General features: G+C 42.5%; 1 protein-coding gene and 1 pseudogene across 5 annotated transcripts in view; both read right to left on the reverse strand.

Annotated features, from left to right (window-relative positions):
• Positions 1–15,172, reverse strand: part of Plag1 (PLAG1 zinc finger) — a 46,901-nt gene that overhangs the window by 21,896 nt on the left and 9,833 nt on the right. The gene's annotated exons all lie outside the window — the stretch shown is intronic.
• Positions 602–11,100, reverse strand: LOC128096706 (forkhead box protein H1-like; annotated as a pseudogene).

Here is a 15,172-nt window from a genome sequence, read left to right on the forward strand (position 1 = left end):
TTGTAGCTTAATAAAGAACAAGGTAGTAGACAGAGGAAGAACAGGGCGAGCCAGGACATCCTCCAGTTTTATAAAACAATATACAGAACTTGGTACAAAGGACTCAATCTCTTAGTTACTGCTGGTGGAAGACTAAATTGTTGAATCTTTCTTGGAATACACGTGGAAATAAATAAAGTTCTTTAAGATACATACAATAGACTTGATGTAGCCAAATACATAGATTTGATAAACTATTTTGAAAGTTAACATGCTCTCTCTCTCTCTCTCTCTCTCTCTCTCTCTCTCTCTCTCTCTCTCTCTCTCGGACTTAAGCATAGAGTCAAAGTACATTTTAAGAATAAAATTGATAATGTTTAATAAAATGGATGGAAGTCAGTGTACATGTGACAGAATAAATATGCAGTTATTAAAACCTACCAAGTTTAAGATCATGAAATTACATGGAAAAAAGCAGCTAAAGATTGAATATATTAGGTCACATGGGAAAACATAAAAATGTTAACTTTTAATATTTATTTTTATTATTTTTAAGCGTGTGTGGTGTGTGTGTGTGTGTGTGTGTGTGTGTGTGTGTGTGTGTGTGTGTGTGTACAAGTGTCCTCAGAGGCCAGAGCGAGGCTCCCTGCTTGAGCCAGAGTTACTACTAGTAGTTGTTAGCTGCCCAATGTGGGTGCTGGAAATTTAACTCAGGTCCTCTATAAGAGCAATATGGCTTCTTGACCTCCAAGGCATCTTTCCAGCTACCTTATCCCACTCAGACCCATTCATGTACTTAGGTAACTTATAAATAAAAGACTGGTAAGATAAAGACTGAATATTCTTCTATATTACCAAAATGTCTTATTTTTATAATTAGAATATTTTATTTTTACCAAAAACTATGTTTTCAACAAATGCCACTGGAAAAGTTAATGTCCATATACCAAAAAATGAACTGAGTCATACTTTAAACCATATACAGAACTATACTCTGGGCTGGATCACAGACTGAAATATAAGATTTAGTCTCTGTAAACCCGTTATAAAAGTTTTAGAAGAAAATATTAGAAATAAAACTATCTGTGAAGAGGAGGAAATTGTCAACATCAACAAAAGCACAACCCTTAAAACAGCAAATTGATAAAGTGGATTTCAGCAAAACTTAAAAATGATCTTCAAAAGACATCACCAAGAATAGGAAAAGCTAGGGAGCTAGAGGACAAACAGAAACTTTATGGAGTGTCTGTCTGATACAAAAAGAACTTCCAAAACTCAACAAGATGGTAATAATTCAATTAAAAACGAATAATAATAATAATAAAAAAAGCCAGGTGGTGGTGGTTAACCCCTTTAATCCCAGCACTCGAGAGGCAGAGGCAGGAAGATCTCTGGGAGTTCCAGGACAGCCAGGACTGTTACAGAGAAACCTGTCTCAAAAAACAAACAGCCGGGCGGTGGTGGCACACGCCTTTAATCCCAGCACTCGGGAGGCAGAGCCAGGCGGATCTCTGTGAGTTCGAGGCCAGCCTGATTTACAGAGCGAGATCCAGGACTGGCACCAAAACAACACAAAGAAACCCTGTCTCGGAAAAAAACAAAAAAACAAAACAAAAAACAAACAAACAAAAAGAATAAGAGACATTAGTAGGTATTTCCTCATGAAATATATAAATGGGTGCTGGAAAGATATCTCAGCCATTAAGAGCACTTGCTGCTCTTGCAAAAAAAAAAAAATCTAAGTCTGGTTCCCAATATCCATAGTAGCTTACAACTGCCTGTAACTCCAGCTCTAGGGGATCTTGTGCCCTCTTTTGACCTCTGTGGGCACCTGCACTCACATGTACATACTCTTGCATAGATAAACACAGATAATTGAAAGTAAAATACTATGTTTTAGAAAGGAAAAATATACAAATGGCAAAAACTAACCCTACATGAATAGATGTCTGGCATCACTGGCTATCAGGGAAATGCAAATTATAACAGTGAGATCATAGCACGGGTCCAAAGTGGCTGACTGGGTTTGGCAGTTATTGTGCAATAGGCCTCTCTGAAATTGTATTACACAGTGGGCACACCCGTAATGAAAAGAAGGTAACAATGATGCAATTCACTTTGAGAACAGTTGTGGTTTCTTAAAAAGTCAAACATGCGCCTGCCATGTGACAGTCATTTATTTCAGTCCTATCTACTTATACAGGAGATGAAAGCATACATCTTTACAAAGACTTGTGCATGCATATCCAAAGCAGCTTTATTTTAATAGTCAAAATTATATATAAACCAAATGCCTATCAACATGGACACAATCCACTAGTGAGCAGCAATAAGGAATGAACAACAGATATTTGCAGAAACACGAATAAATCTCAAAATAGTTAATTATGCTTGTTGAAACAAACCAGGCCAGAAAAGGTACATATTGTGTGGTTCCATTCATATTCACAGATGTCCAGGAAATGTGAAATACACTACAATGACAAGACAGGAGGTAGACAGGGAAGGATCAATCACAAAGACTGTAAATAAGCCAGTAGGAATGGTAGATACATTCAATATGAGCTGCAGTGATGGCCTCATATAGTGGTCCAAATGGTATACTGTGTGCTTCACATCTGTCTACTTTTATAGACACAAACTATACCTCAATAAAGCCAAGAGAAAACAGAATGGTGTTTTTGTACTGAAAATATCAAGGAAAAGAAAAAACAAATCTTCAGATGAATTCAGTGAAATCTCAAGAGAAAACACTCTAAGAATGGACAATCTGGAATCTTTACAAGGATATGGCTCAAAATGACTAAAATCTCTCCTTCCCATTCCGAGGGGGAGACAATGTGAGGAAATTCAGTAGAGCTGTGAGAAGCCTTCAGCCCTGAGTAGGAAGGACACACATCCAAGTGGCTTTAGAGCCACATTCTCAGCTGTTCTACTCGGAGGAGCCACTGTGGCTCACCTGTTGCTTATGAACTGGCCTATCATGCCAATGATTTAAAGGGTCCAGGAATATACTCTAACTGGAATTGAGAGCTGTGGATAATAAATAGTTCTAGGATCTGTTTCATTTATTAAATACCAAGGAGGTGCCTGTTGCTGAGTCTGGGTGCAGTTTCTACATTGCAGTTTTAAATATTAGTTGTCTTGGACTTCTAACTACCATTTAATTTGATTTTTTTAACTTTACACTTGTACAAAGGTGCACCCATACAAACCTTCTGACTGCACTTTCAGTATTTGATGAATGGCACGAGATGTTCAACACCTCATTACAAAACTGGCTTTGCATTTGGCGATTGTGCTCAGTGTAGGCTGATGTAATGGCTAAGGTGATGCTTGGTAGATAAGGCATAATAAAAACATTTTCTGCCACAGTGAAACCCATTACTTTTTGTGCTAACTTAAACAAATTTGAAAAATAAATTTTTAACCTGCAGGACTAAAAATCATTAAGCTTACAATAGGCTTTAGACTGTGCCCCATTCTTTGCAGGACCTAAAGCATGTGTGTGCTCATCAGCAACAGCCTTCCAAGGAAAGATATCCCACACTAACTGGAAGACATGTTCCACCAGGAGCATCTTCGTCTAGTTTTAAAACAGACAATGTGACGTTTGATGTTTCTGCATTAGACTTCTATTATTTTTTACTTTAATTAGCACCAGAGACTGGACAAGCATAATCGAAAGAACAAGTGTAAGCCATACACAGGCAGGTATTCCAGAGCCAAGACAAATGTGACCCAAAGAATAAGTGTGAGCCATACACGACAGGTATTTCAGGTAGGAGGGATTAGAAGCAGGGCTAGGTAACCGCAGGAGATATGTTACATTTCAAGCAAACTGTAAGAGTTGGAGCTATGTGATTAGATGGCTGATGTTACCAGACACTAACATTTAAAAATTATGCTGATCAATTATAAATTGCTCCAAACATAGGTGCCTGCCCAGCTTCCTCCTGACACATGCATACTGGCCCCATGCTCAGACTGTTGAGAATGAGCTAATGTTTATGTGCCTCTGTTGCTTTTTGAAACAGAATTGAGTGGTCATTACCTCCTGGTTTCTAACTAGCCTAACTTTTCCCCCCTCCCTTTAAAAGGAACAACTTTCTTAAAACATAAAACTGTAAACTCACTTTGTTGCGTTTGCTGACAGGTGATAATCAAAGTCACTAATCTAAAGCTTGGGGCTGCAGCAGCTAAGGGCAGCCTCTTTCCAGCACCCCAAAACTCTTCAGTTTGCTCCATACCTCTTGGCCCTTTTCCTACTGTGACATGGGGCATGCTGCAGAGAGTCATTTCATAATCTTAGACAGTGAATGCCTGGTATTCACCTTTGCACACTGCTCCTTTAAAAGCTTACTTGAAGACGGCCCCAACAAACATTCCTACCCGACCAGTGTAACTTTGGACAATTTATTCTCTCTTAAAAATTGTATGTATGTATGTATGCGGCACTTGTAGAGGTCAGAGGTCAGCTTGTGGGGGTTCGCTCCCTCCTTTCACCATGTGCGTCTTGGGAATTGAACTCAGATCATCAGGATTGGTGGCAGCCATGGAAAGCTTAATGTAGTCTTCAGCATAGTTCTGGGGGCTCAATATACAAAGTTATTGTATTCAGTGTGCTACTCAGCAATCAGTCCTGTCCCACAATGTCCTGATATGTATAGGACGAGATGGCTCAGTGGGTAATGGTGTTTGCTGAGCTCAGTTCCTGGAAACTATGTAAAAGGTAGAAGCAGAGGATCAACTCTACAAAGTTGTCCTCTGACTCCACATGTGTATCATGATACATGTATGTCTCTTCTCTCCCGTATCATACACACATTCACACAATACCCCCTTCTCCCAGTACAGGCTCTTACACTGATCATAGTCAACAAAGAAACAAAAAGAACATTTCATATGAAAGGCTTACGCACTCAAAGAGTAAAGTGGTATTTAGTGAAGTAGCATGCTTATGATGCCATGTCTGTAAACAGGCAGGGGATATGTTGGGTTTTATGGTAATGGCAGTCACAGATAAACCCAAATCACAACTAAAGAAACTTTTTAGTGAAATGGAATGGCAACTTGGGCAATAGCTTTGCCTACTCAGAGATGAACTTACCCTTGCTTGTAGCTTAGCTGTGGCTGGGAGAGGATTATTATGCCCTTTAAAACATACACCTGAGGTGCCTCTCTTTCACATAGCCCAGTGGTTCTCAACCTTCCTAAGGTTTAGGACCTTTTAATACAGTTCCATATGTTGTGGTAACCCCAACCATAAAATTATTTTCATTGCTACTTACCTGTAATTTTGCTACTATTATGAATTGCAATGTAAATATTTGATATGCATGATGGTCTTAGGTGGCCACTGTGAAAAGGTCATTCATCCTCCAAAGGGGTCGCAACTGCCATGTTGAGAACCACTGACAAAGCCCATTATCCTCCTCCCTGTACCCCCACACCCTGGTTAACTACCTATGATTATCCTGTGGCTAAGGCAAGAGATGGCCAGAGCTGTGTAGAGTTAACTCCCATCCAGCACATTCAGGCTGGCAGAGGTGACGTACAGATGGAAGTCACAGGGAGAGGTGAGGTCCAATACTAGAAAAGTGTGAATTTCCAATGAAGACTTCTACTATGAAGAGGGTTGTTCTACCAGAAAGTAATTTCTAGTTTTCAAACAGATGATGTGTGACATTTGATGTTTCTAAATTATATTTTTATCATTTTTACTCCTTGTAAAAGACATTTCTAAACTAGATGCAATTTTAACTAAGTAAGTTTATATTAGCTTTACCTTGTCAAAAAGTCACTTTTAATACCAATATAGTATATGTCAAATCTATAATACCTTTACATATTGGCCCCATTACTGGTCTTCTTTATCTTCTGAAAGTTTTACCGGCATTGATCATAAAGAAATGCTATGTGGACTTCAGCATTTCTATGTTTATATCTGAATACATAATAATTCTGAATGTAACTTTGGATGTTTCTAAAGTTGTAAGGAACACATCGATAACTCTTGACTAACTGGATAAATGGGAAGCAGAAAAAGAGATAATCATGAATAAACCAAAATTAGTTATTGATAGATACTTACTGGTGGTTCTTTTGCATGCTGAACAAAAATATAAACCTATGGTTTGATTCAGTTTGGGGAAGACAGAAAACAATGGCTTCAGAAGTAACATGAAACAGCAAAGGAACTCTTGGGTCTATCCATAATGTTTTCAGTTGGCTCCAGGGATGTCACAGAATATAAGCTCTATCAGAGAAAGCATCTTGCTTTTTACTGCTCATTTCTTTACACTCAAGTATTTTTTGAACAAATAAAAAATAGGAAGAGGAAGGGGAAGAGGAGGGCTCTTTCTACCCTGTTGGCCCACCAGATGATGAAGAAAACAGTTGTCTCTACAAATGACTGAGAATTGAAAATTTGGAAATTCTCTGGACTTTCCATTGCATATCTAGCATTTAAGGAGATAAGGCCTTTTCCTTGTCTTGGTCCATTCTCAACGAATACCAGGAAGCTGTAGTCACTGTGCCACCTTGTGGTCATGACTGGAAAGTTCATTTTTCCTTAATGGACCACAGAGTCCCCAACCCCTGCACAAAGGTACCAAGGAATACACTAGAAGCAACTTAGAGACAAATCAATCAATGCCTATCATCCCAGTGAAGTCTTAAAGTGTCACTGGGAACACAACACTCTATAATCTACAGAGGAAGGTGTGCCAAAGGGGCACTGATGACTTATCCTTATTGACAACCAAAGACAGAAGACAGAAAACACCACAAAATAAACACAGGTTAGGTACAAAGCAAATTCACAGAAAGAACAGATGGCGCACGTGTGGGATGGTGGTGGTGGTGGTGGTGCTCCTGAGAGGTGGTACAGTAGAACAGGACCACAACTGGTGTGTGCTGAGCATGATGGGAATGAAGCTTCCCTTGGTGGGAGCCATGGTGTCTTAGGGAGTGTCAAGTAAGGCTGGAAAGGCCAAAGCAGAAGCAGCAGCTAGACTTGGCGGTGTGTGTGAAAGCAATCTCATCTGAGGCAAACAGGGCACTGTGGTCTGGGTAAAGGGTTCAGCTTTTTTCAGCCTCAGGTTCCTCAGCTATAAAGCAAGATTGATCAAACTGTACTGGACTATTGTGGGCAGTAAGTGACAGTAGATAGGAGATGCATCCAATAATGAGGAGCAATAGCAGCCAATAGAATTTTATATAAGTTGAGCAAAAGTTAGTAAGGTGAAGACACTGAATGGCAACTTATTTAATAGAGCCTGGGAAACTAGCAAGTTTATTTTATTTTTTAATGTTGTAAATTACTGTTATCTCTCCTACCTCGATCACCCCCAAATCATGTAAGGCCCCAGTCTTTCATTTCCTAACCCTTTCCCCAAAAGGTGATACTCCTTTCCAGGCAATTGAACAAGGGCAAGACTTCAGGCTGGACTCATTTCTGCCTCTTCCTCCCCCAGACAGGAAGGCATGGTAACAGAGGGACAGATGGATGGCACAAGGGCCTGAGAAGCAGCACCACTCAAGGCTGAGCGTTGTTTCTCCAGACTCAGTCCCTACATGTGGGAGAGGTGAAGCCATGATTAGCCAGGCCTATCATACCTAGCAGAGCCACAACCCTTTCTGGAGTAGCCCACTTAAAAGTTGTGGATTTTCAGCAAGTCTGTACCTGGTGTTTTATAGCTGTGGATAGGTTCCTAGCTCTGATTCTCCATCAATCTGGTATCCAAAGGTGGGAAGGAGAAGCAGTCCCTGCCTACCCTGAAGTATCGTAGGCTGTCCCAGGAAAGGAGTCAGCCTGAAGCAAGGGCAACCAGGACCTAAGAGTGGCTGACATATATGCACAAATCATAGATGCTCTTGTTGAGTGGTACTCCCTGGAAGAGGAAATCTATGGAAGAGGAAATCTAAATTGCAGAGCTGATCTTGGGATTCAGTACCTACTGTTCAGTAGGTTGAAAATGGGCCTGTGGATAAGAGGTGGAAGGTAGTATCGTCAAGGGCATTACTACATTGGGGATGAAAAGGGTAAGTAAGAGGTAGGTAGCTGTCCTCACAGGGAGTCTCCACACCCCCTGCTGGACATCCCAATAGGATCTAGGGAACCCTGAAATAAGTGAAGGAGCTAGGTCCCTTGCCATGAGGAAAGGGGGAAAGGCCTGATGATTTCCTCTGGAAAGTCCCCCCTCTACTCTTGTGAGTCCTGGAGGGAACGGAGGGGTCACAGAAGGTTCTCAGAGGAGTTAGGGGGTATAGTGTATAGCCTCTGTTCCCCCTTGGTTCAGCATGCTGGGACCATGTTGATTTCAGGGTCCTCTATCAGGAACTTGATGCTGAAAACCCTTCCTGGATGGTTGTGGAATCCTGGGAGGCTGATAGTGCTGGCCATGGAGCACGAAGGGGCTCAGGTCCTTGGCAAAAGCTCTTGTGTGTGCCCTGGGTCTGCCACTGCTGGCACAGGGCAGTGTTCTGAAGGCACAGTACTTCTCTAGGATCAGGCTCATGCCCACCACCCAGAAGGCCCTTAACCTGGGGCTTCACATGGTCTTTGGGCACCTTAAGGAAGCAGGGGTTAGAGGAAAGGTTGTGGTGGATGGAATCCTTCCAGCCCTCATAGTTGTCCCCGATGAAGGGGAATACCGCTAGACCTGATGGATGATCTGGGCCAGCTTCAGCCTGTGGATGGAAGTATGCAGCCTGAATTACCAAGGTGATCACAGCCAATGAGGTATAGGTTTATCGGACCTTAGGTTATCTCTTCTTCCTCCTCTTCGGGGGCTTCGAGGCAAACTGTTTTGGGGGGGGGTCTCAGGTGAGGTTGTAAGACCCCAAGCAAGGGAGGCAGTCCTGGGCTGGGGCCTGGCCTACAAGAGGGCTCAGGGCAGTCAGACTGTGTGTGTGTGTGTGTGTGTGTGTGTGTGTGTGTGTGTGTGTGTGTAGAGGCTGGGTCTTAGCCTGAGGCCATGCTACCATGAAGGTTTTAAAGAGCAGGGTGAGGGCTGGGATGTAGCTCAGTGGTAGCCTAGCATGGGTGAGACCTTGCATTCAATAGCCAGTGCTACAAAAACATATAACATAATAAAAATAAACAAAGCTCAGAGTGGGTATGGAGAAGGGTGATGGTAGAGACACTTAAGACCTCAGGAGTGTGGGAGGAACCCAATGCTGAGAATAAACAGGACAGAGAGACAGGCAAGAGGGTGCAAGAAGGGTTACTACACAAGATGAACCCAGGAAGCTGTCCTGCCTCAGAGGAAAAAGGGTTGTTCAAACAGGTTCCCTCAGAGCTCGCTCACTCCTTGCCACCAAACTGGCTCTGGCTACTGTTCCAGATGTTCCATTCCAGCAGTAGCCCTCCTTACCTCGCCCCACCTCAGAAGACTCCTCCCCACTCTTTTACTTTTCTTGGCCTTTCAGAGCGTCTAGTATCTTGGAAAGAACTTTCTTCAGGGGAACAGCGGAGTCCAGAGCTGAGAGAGGGGAGAGAATGTTCTGGGCAGAGCTGGGGAGCAACTCAGGCCCAAGTCCTGACAGGCACTGGACTCACCGTCACTTTGCACTTTTGTATCACCTAGTAATGTCACTGTCCTTAGTCACAGGCAGCGGGGAGGGGGCAAGAAAAGCAAAGGACGGAGCGGTCTTCCAGGTAGGGACTAGCAAGGGCTGCAAAGAAAGCATCATGTGAATGTGCGGTGTGTCTGTAGGACTGTAACTTGAGAGCACCTTGATCATGACTCGTGGATAGTCCCGATACTTCAGATTCCTCCACTGAAATCTTTCAGATAGCTGAAATGCCAATTTAAATTATTATGTTAAAATGATTATTTGGTAATGTGTATAATCTCTCTTTAATTCACCTGCTTTGAAAATTCTAATTAATTTGCTTTGACAGGTGAGTCCTTTCCTACCTTAACATGAACCTATAATGTCAATGTACAACAATGATAGTGATGATCTTGAATGTGGTGGAGAAACATGGGTTCTGAATAGCCAAGCATGCTACCAATGCACACACATCCAACGCTGTGGTGTTAAAGCATGCACCATGCACCTTCTGAGTCAGTCTTTTGGGTAAAAATAGTAAGTTGGACAATTGGATTTGGGGAACAGGAAAGATCAGCAGTCCCAGACCGATGGCAAATGTAATAATGACACCAAGGTGACTATTAAGGGGAAACAATGACAGCGACAGGTGAGAAAGCAAAAGCATAAACAATGTGGGTCATGTTGGAGGTTAAGATACAGACACTCATGTCCTACTTGGTCACCAAGAAAGAGTCTTTCCTAGAGGTCCAAATGACCATGTGACTGACATGCTAAGGAAAACACAGGCATTTATCTTTCTGCCCACTCATTTTATACTTAAGAATTTAGTTGAAGAAAATGACCAGAGAGGTAAACAATGATTTATGCACAAGACCACTTAAAAACTATAAACCTACCTGTGCCAACAACTGGGAGAAAGCTAAACAATTGTGTTTTTTCACAAAGATCTAGCTTTTGAGAAACAAAAGAAGAAACACATAAGGATATAGGAAGCTAACTTTATACAATGTGAGGTATGTTTTTGTCTGCACAAAGTGCATTATACAAAAGAACATAATTCGGTTTTAAAAACTATTACAGGCTTCTAAAGAAAAATGCAAAGGAAATATCCATTCACATTTTACATACACTTTATGATAGGACCCCAGTGTTGCAGTAGGAATAAGGTATCATTTTCTATTCATATTTATGGTATTCTGATTGCTTATGACATTTAACTCAACATTACCTCTTCTAATCCATTCTTTTAAACGTTTTTCCCCCCGTAAGAGATTACTGGGAAGCACAAAGCAGCCTCTGAATTTTACTAACATAGAGGAGCCATCACACTGTGTTAAAAAACAAAACAAGCCGGGCGGTGGTGGCGCACGCCTTTAATCCCAGCACTCGGGAGGCAGAGCCAGGCGGATCTCTGTGAGTTCGAGGCCAGCCTGGTCTACAGCGCGAGATCCAGGAAAGGCGCAAAGCTACACAGAGAAACCCTGTCTCGAAAAACCAAAAAAAAAAAAAAAAAAAAAAACAAAACAAAACAAAACAAAAAACCCACCACAAAACCAATGAACAAAATTCAAAAGTATTGGAAATGCTTCAGGACAAAACCAAAAACATAACTTCAACAACTATTAAGGGAGATAATGGGGAAGGAGTAATGTGTGGGCCGAAAGAAACAAGGGAATTGTCAGGTAACTGTAGGCCTGGGCTTTACTAGATTTGAATCATGCAATTGCTAAGAGGGTTAAATGCTAGCCAAGAAGATGTGAATTTGGTGAATTAAGGATATTTGATGAGATTGAGGAATTATTGTTTGAGGATGTAATAGTTGCACTGTAATCACACCTTCAGAGTCTATACTTTTGGGGAATACCAAAAACATCATACAAATAACATGTAACAATCTCCCATCAAATGGTCTCCAACAGAGGGCTGTATCTGGGTGGGGTGTGGCTGAAGCAAGCCTAACTCCTGTACTGCTGTAAAAAGTGGTCTGGGTACAAGAATTAATTCTACTACTTTCTCAACTTCTTCAAATCGGCCTACAATAAAGAGTTCAAATGATCTGTACAGGCAGCCTGTGTGTCTACATGTTACAAACATTGTAGTTCTGTCCTGGAAGGTAACGGATAGTGACAATTTACTTACATGTACGATGTCCACTCTTTCAGGAACTGAGAAATGCCTACAACCAGTTTTGAGACTTTGACCCTGCTGTGAGGATCTCAGACCAGTCACCTGATATTCTACTCTGCTGAGGCTAAACACTTGTTTTCTTAGCATGAGATGGATATACAAGTAACGTTATAATACACAATTTCAGGAGTCATGGCCTTCCTCCAAAAGAAGCTTTTTTTTTGGTGGTGGGGGACAACAATTATTCCTGGGGAATGTCTTCCTGGGCAGATGACTTTTTATCACATAGCTCCTAACTGTTGCACAAGGTTTGTTCAGACTTTTCTTCACGACAATAGATCCTGCAGATTGCACCAGATATTCACTATATGCCCAGTTCTCAAAGAAAGAAAAGATAAAGCTGGTGGTACATGTCTTGCCCTGCAATGACAGATCAGGAGGAAAAGTAGATACACACAGAATGGGACAGAGCTCCCAGCAGGTAACAAGGTGGCTGGACACAAGGCAATATCACTACAGCTCCAAGAGCAGGCCAGGGATATATAGAAGAGGGGGCTCACTTGCCTCAAGGAGCTGTGCTTTTCATGGGGGTTATGCCTGAAGTGGAGCTTTCAAGGTGGCCCTGCCTCGAGCCATAGGGCAGAAGACCCCAAGATGAGTGAGAGGACAGTCGGCAGTTACCTTGCAAAGGGCAACTTACACATGGCTCAGGAGCTCCACCTACCCCTGGACTGGCAGTCCCCAAGGAGAGCACAAGGTATTCGCGAAGGTGGACCTCTAGCTGGTCCCCTAACTTGTTCCCTATGTCTCCAGTGTCTGAAGTTCCCCCTAACTAAAGCAGGACTGCTGTGTAGTTATCCTGCCAGAGTTTTCCAGGTTGTTCCTCATTATTCAAGCAACTATACAAAGATTCTTTTGTATTTGCTGCTGTCTCCAAGGGTCCTTGTTCATTCAGCCCCTCAGAACTATTCATCCTTGGATTCTTTCTTATAGCCTTCCTACCAGCTGTTAGTATGAGGAAGCCCTGCTTGCAGTCTGAGGAGAGGGTCTAGCTTAGTGCCTGACTCAAAGCAGGTACTGAGCAGTCTGCAGTCTGCATAAAACCCAGGAGAAATACAGAGATGTAGGGAGTTGGCTTATATAGAAAGAAGCATGGAGGACCATGAGTGAAGTAGAGATAGTGGTTTCGTTAGCATGAAGCTGCACATAAAAGGTGCCATGGGGGAGGAACCTGGTGCTCAGTGACAGTGTGTACAGAGGGGTAGGAGATCACGGAACCACAAGTGTCAGGGAGTGCTAACACATGGGTGAGCAAGGACAGGTGGAAGAACAGCACCACCAAAGAAGTGACAAACTAGCAGGAGGGAGGAAGGCAAGAGGCTGGAATTTGCAGAGCGATGGCACTCAAGATCTACCCATGGTGACACTAGAAAGATGCCACTGGGTTTGGCTCCTGGGGAGGGGTGCTATTTTCTTTTGTGATAGACTGGATGGCAAGAGATGGGGAGGTAAACAAGACCACATACAAAACACAAACTGTTTTCTCATGAAGTTGGCACTGCTGAGGAAAAAAGATACTTGAGGGGTTGGAATGAAGGTTAAGATTTGGGTTTTGCTTTGTTGATGGAAGACAATTTGAGCACGGTTTATAGGTACAGAGGAAGAATGGGGAATTCCAGTATGAGTATGGGAGGGCTAGCCTAAGTTAGGCTGGCATAACAGGTTGTCTCCAGCAGCTCACCTCATGCCATGCATAGCCATATGGTACAGCCACCTCAGCTAGATAGCTAAACAGCTAGATATACTCTCCCCAGGGTTCTGAAGAAGTGTTGGGCAACTCTACAGAAACCCAGAAGCAAAGGCATGCCAGGCAGGGACTGTACAGAGGGCACAGTCTGCTTTGGAAAGGCGGCAAGATGCCTGGGGAGTCTCAGACAAAGGTGTCAGCAGAAGTTAAGGGTGGAGAGTGCAAGGGGAGGACTGAGCACAGGGACTGAGTATCACTATTACCAAAGGCCCAGCTTGAAACTCAGTGAGTCTCTCTCCCAAGTAGGACAAAAAACCACGGAAGAACTGGTACAGCACAGGCCCTGTCTCACTGGCTATCCTCCCCTGCTATGTGTTTACCCACTGCCATCCTAACACTCAGCCACGGGTCAAAACTCCACTGAGCTGTGCACCCTTGCTCTCGGCCTACTCTTCTGTGAGCCTGGCTCTCTTGTCCTTCCTCCACATGTCCACTGTGACTATGCACCTACAACAGAAGTGCAAAACTGCTATTCTGGTCCCAAGTGAGTGATCATGGGCACTTTTATGATTAGAAGCTTGAGTCCTGGCTGATGTCTAAACTGCATGCTGTAGGGGTGCTGAGAATCAGGCATTATTGAAAATAAACACCCAGAACTTTCTGGTGAACATGGACCCAATGGGGAATATCTGAGCCTTTCACATAGCAGAGGATCCCATGTCAAAGCAGGAGTATGTCGCACATCTTCCTGCTCAAGTTATTCTGAAATTAAGAAGCACCTTGAGTTTCCTAACCCCAAATCCTCTGCTTGAACAGCTCAAATACTTCTACAGCACATGGAGCAAACTGTGAGGCTGGCCATGAGGGCTTGCCCTGGTCAGACCCAGGCACATCCATCTCCTCTTGCCTTGCACAGCTCCCTCAGAAACAGCTCTCCAGTATGGCTGTCTGGGTTCACCATGCAAGAAGCATACTTCTGCCCCTACTCCCGTTGAAACTACATCTTTCACCTAAATGTCGCTCCCTCTTTTTTCTTGCCTGTTTCTATCTCACGCCTTTCCCAAGGCCCATCTCAAGTTTCTCTTCTCCCTCCCATGAATACTGTAGTGTTTGGTATCTATATTATTCTCTTGATAATTAAAAATATACCACCTTTGTGTTCCTTTTGTACTTCTACCCACCGTTGAAATGACATTTTTAAAAGCAAGCAAAAACTAAGGCAGTGAATATAGGTCCCCTAAAGAGTGGCATGGGTACCTTTCATACTTTAGCTCCTATTTAGCACAAGAATAAAGTTGTAGTTGTCAGGATGCAAAGTAAAAACAAAGCCAATTATGTCTCTCACTACAGAATGGATCAATGTCAGATAACAATGATCATCCTGAGCAGTGGCATGGCTCTCTGCACTTGAGTGAAGGCAATAAAGTTGCAGTCTATATTTTAAAATGGTGTAAAATCTTGTGATTTGTGATTTTTAGATAAATCTGTATAACCGTTAACATTGCTTTGTTAAAATAAGGTCAGCTGATCCAGTCTTACCTTGAAGTTGCTATGAGGAGTAATAAACAAGACAGCAAATAAATTTTTAAAAAGTTTCTTTGAAAGTGATAATACTACACTACTGATTCAATTTTTTTTTTTTTTCCTGGAGCTAAGGATCGAACTCAGGGCCTTGCACTTGCTAGGCAATCGCTCTACCACTGAGCTAAATCCCCAACCCCAAAATTTAATCACATTTCAATCAGTTATTTTTTA

This window comes from Peromyscus californicus, unplaced genomic scaffold (assembly GCF_007827085.1).
Source record: "Peromyscus californicus insignis strain IS unplaced genomic scaffold, ASM782708v3 Scaffold_5__1_contigs__length_169319896, whole genome shotgun sequence".
Taxonomy (NCBI): Eukaryota; Metazoa; Chordata; class Mammalia; order Rodentia; family Cricetidae; genus Peromyscus; species Peromyscus californicus.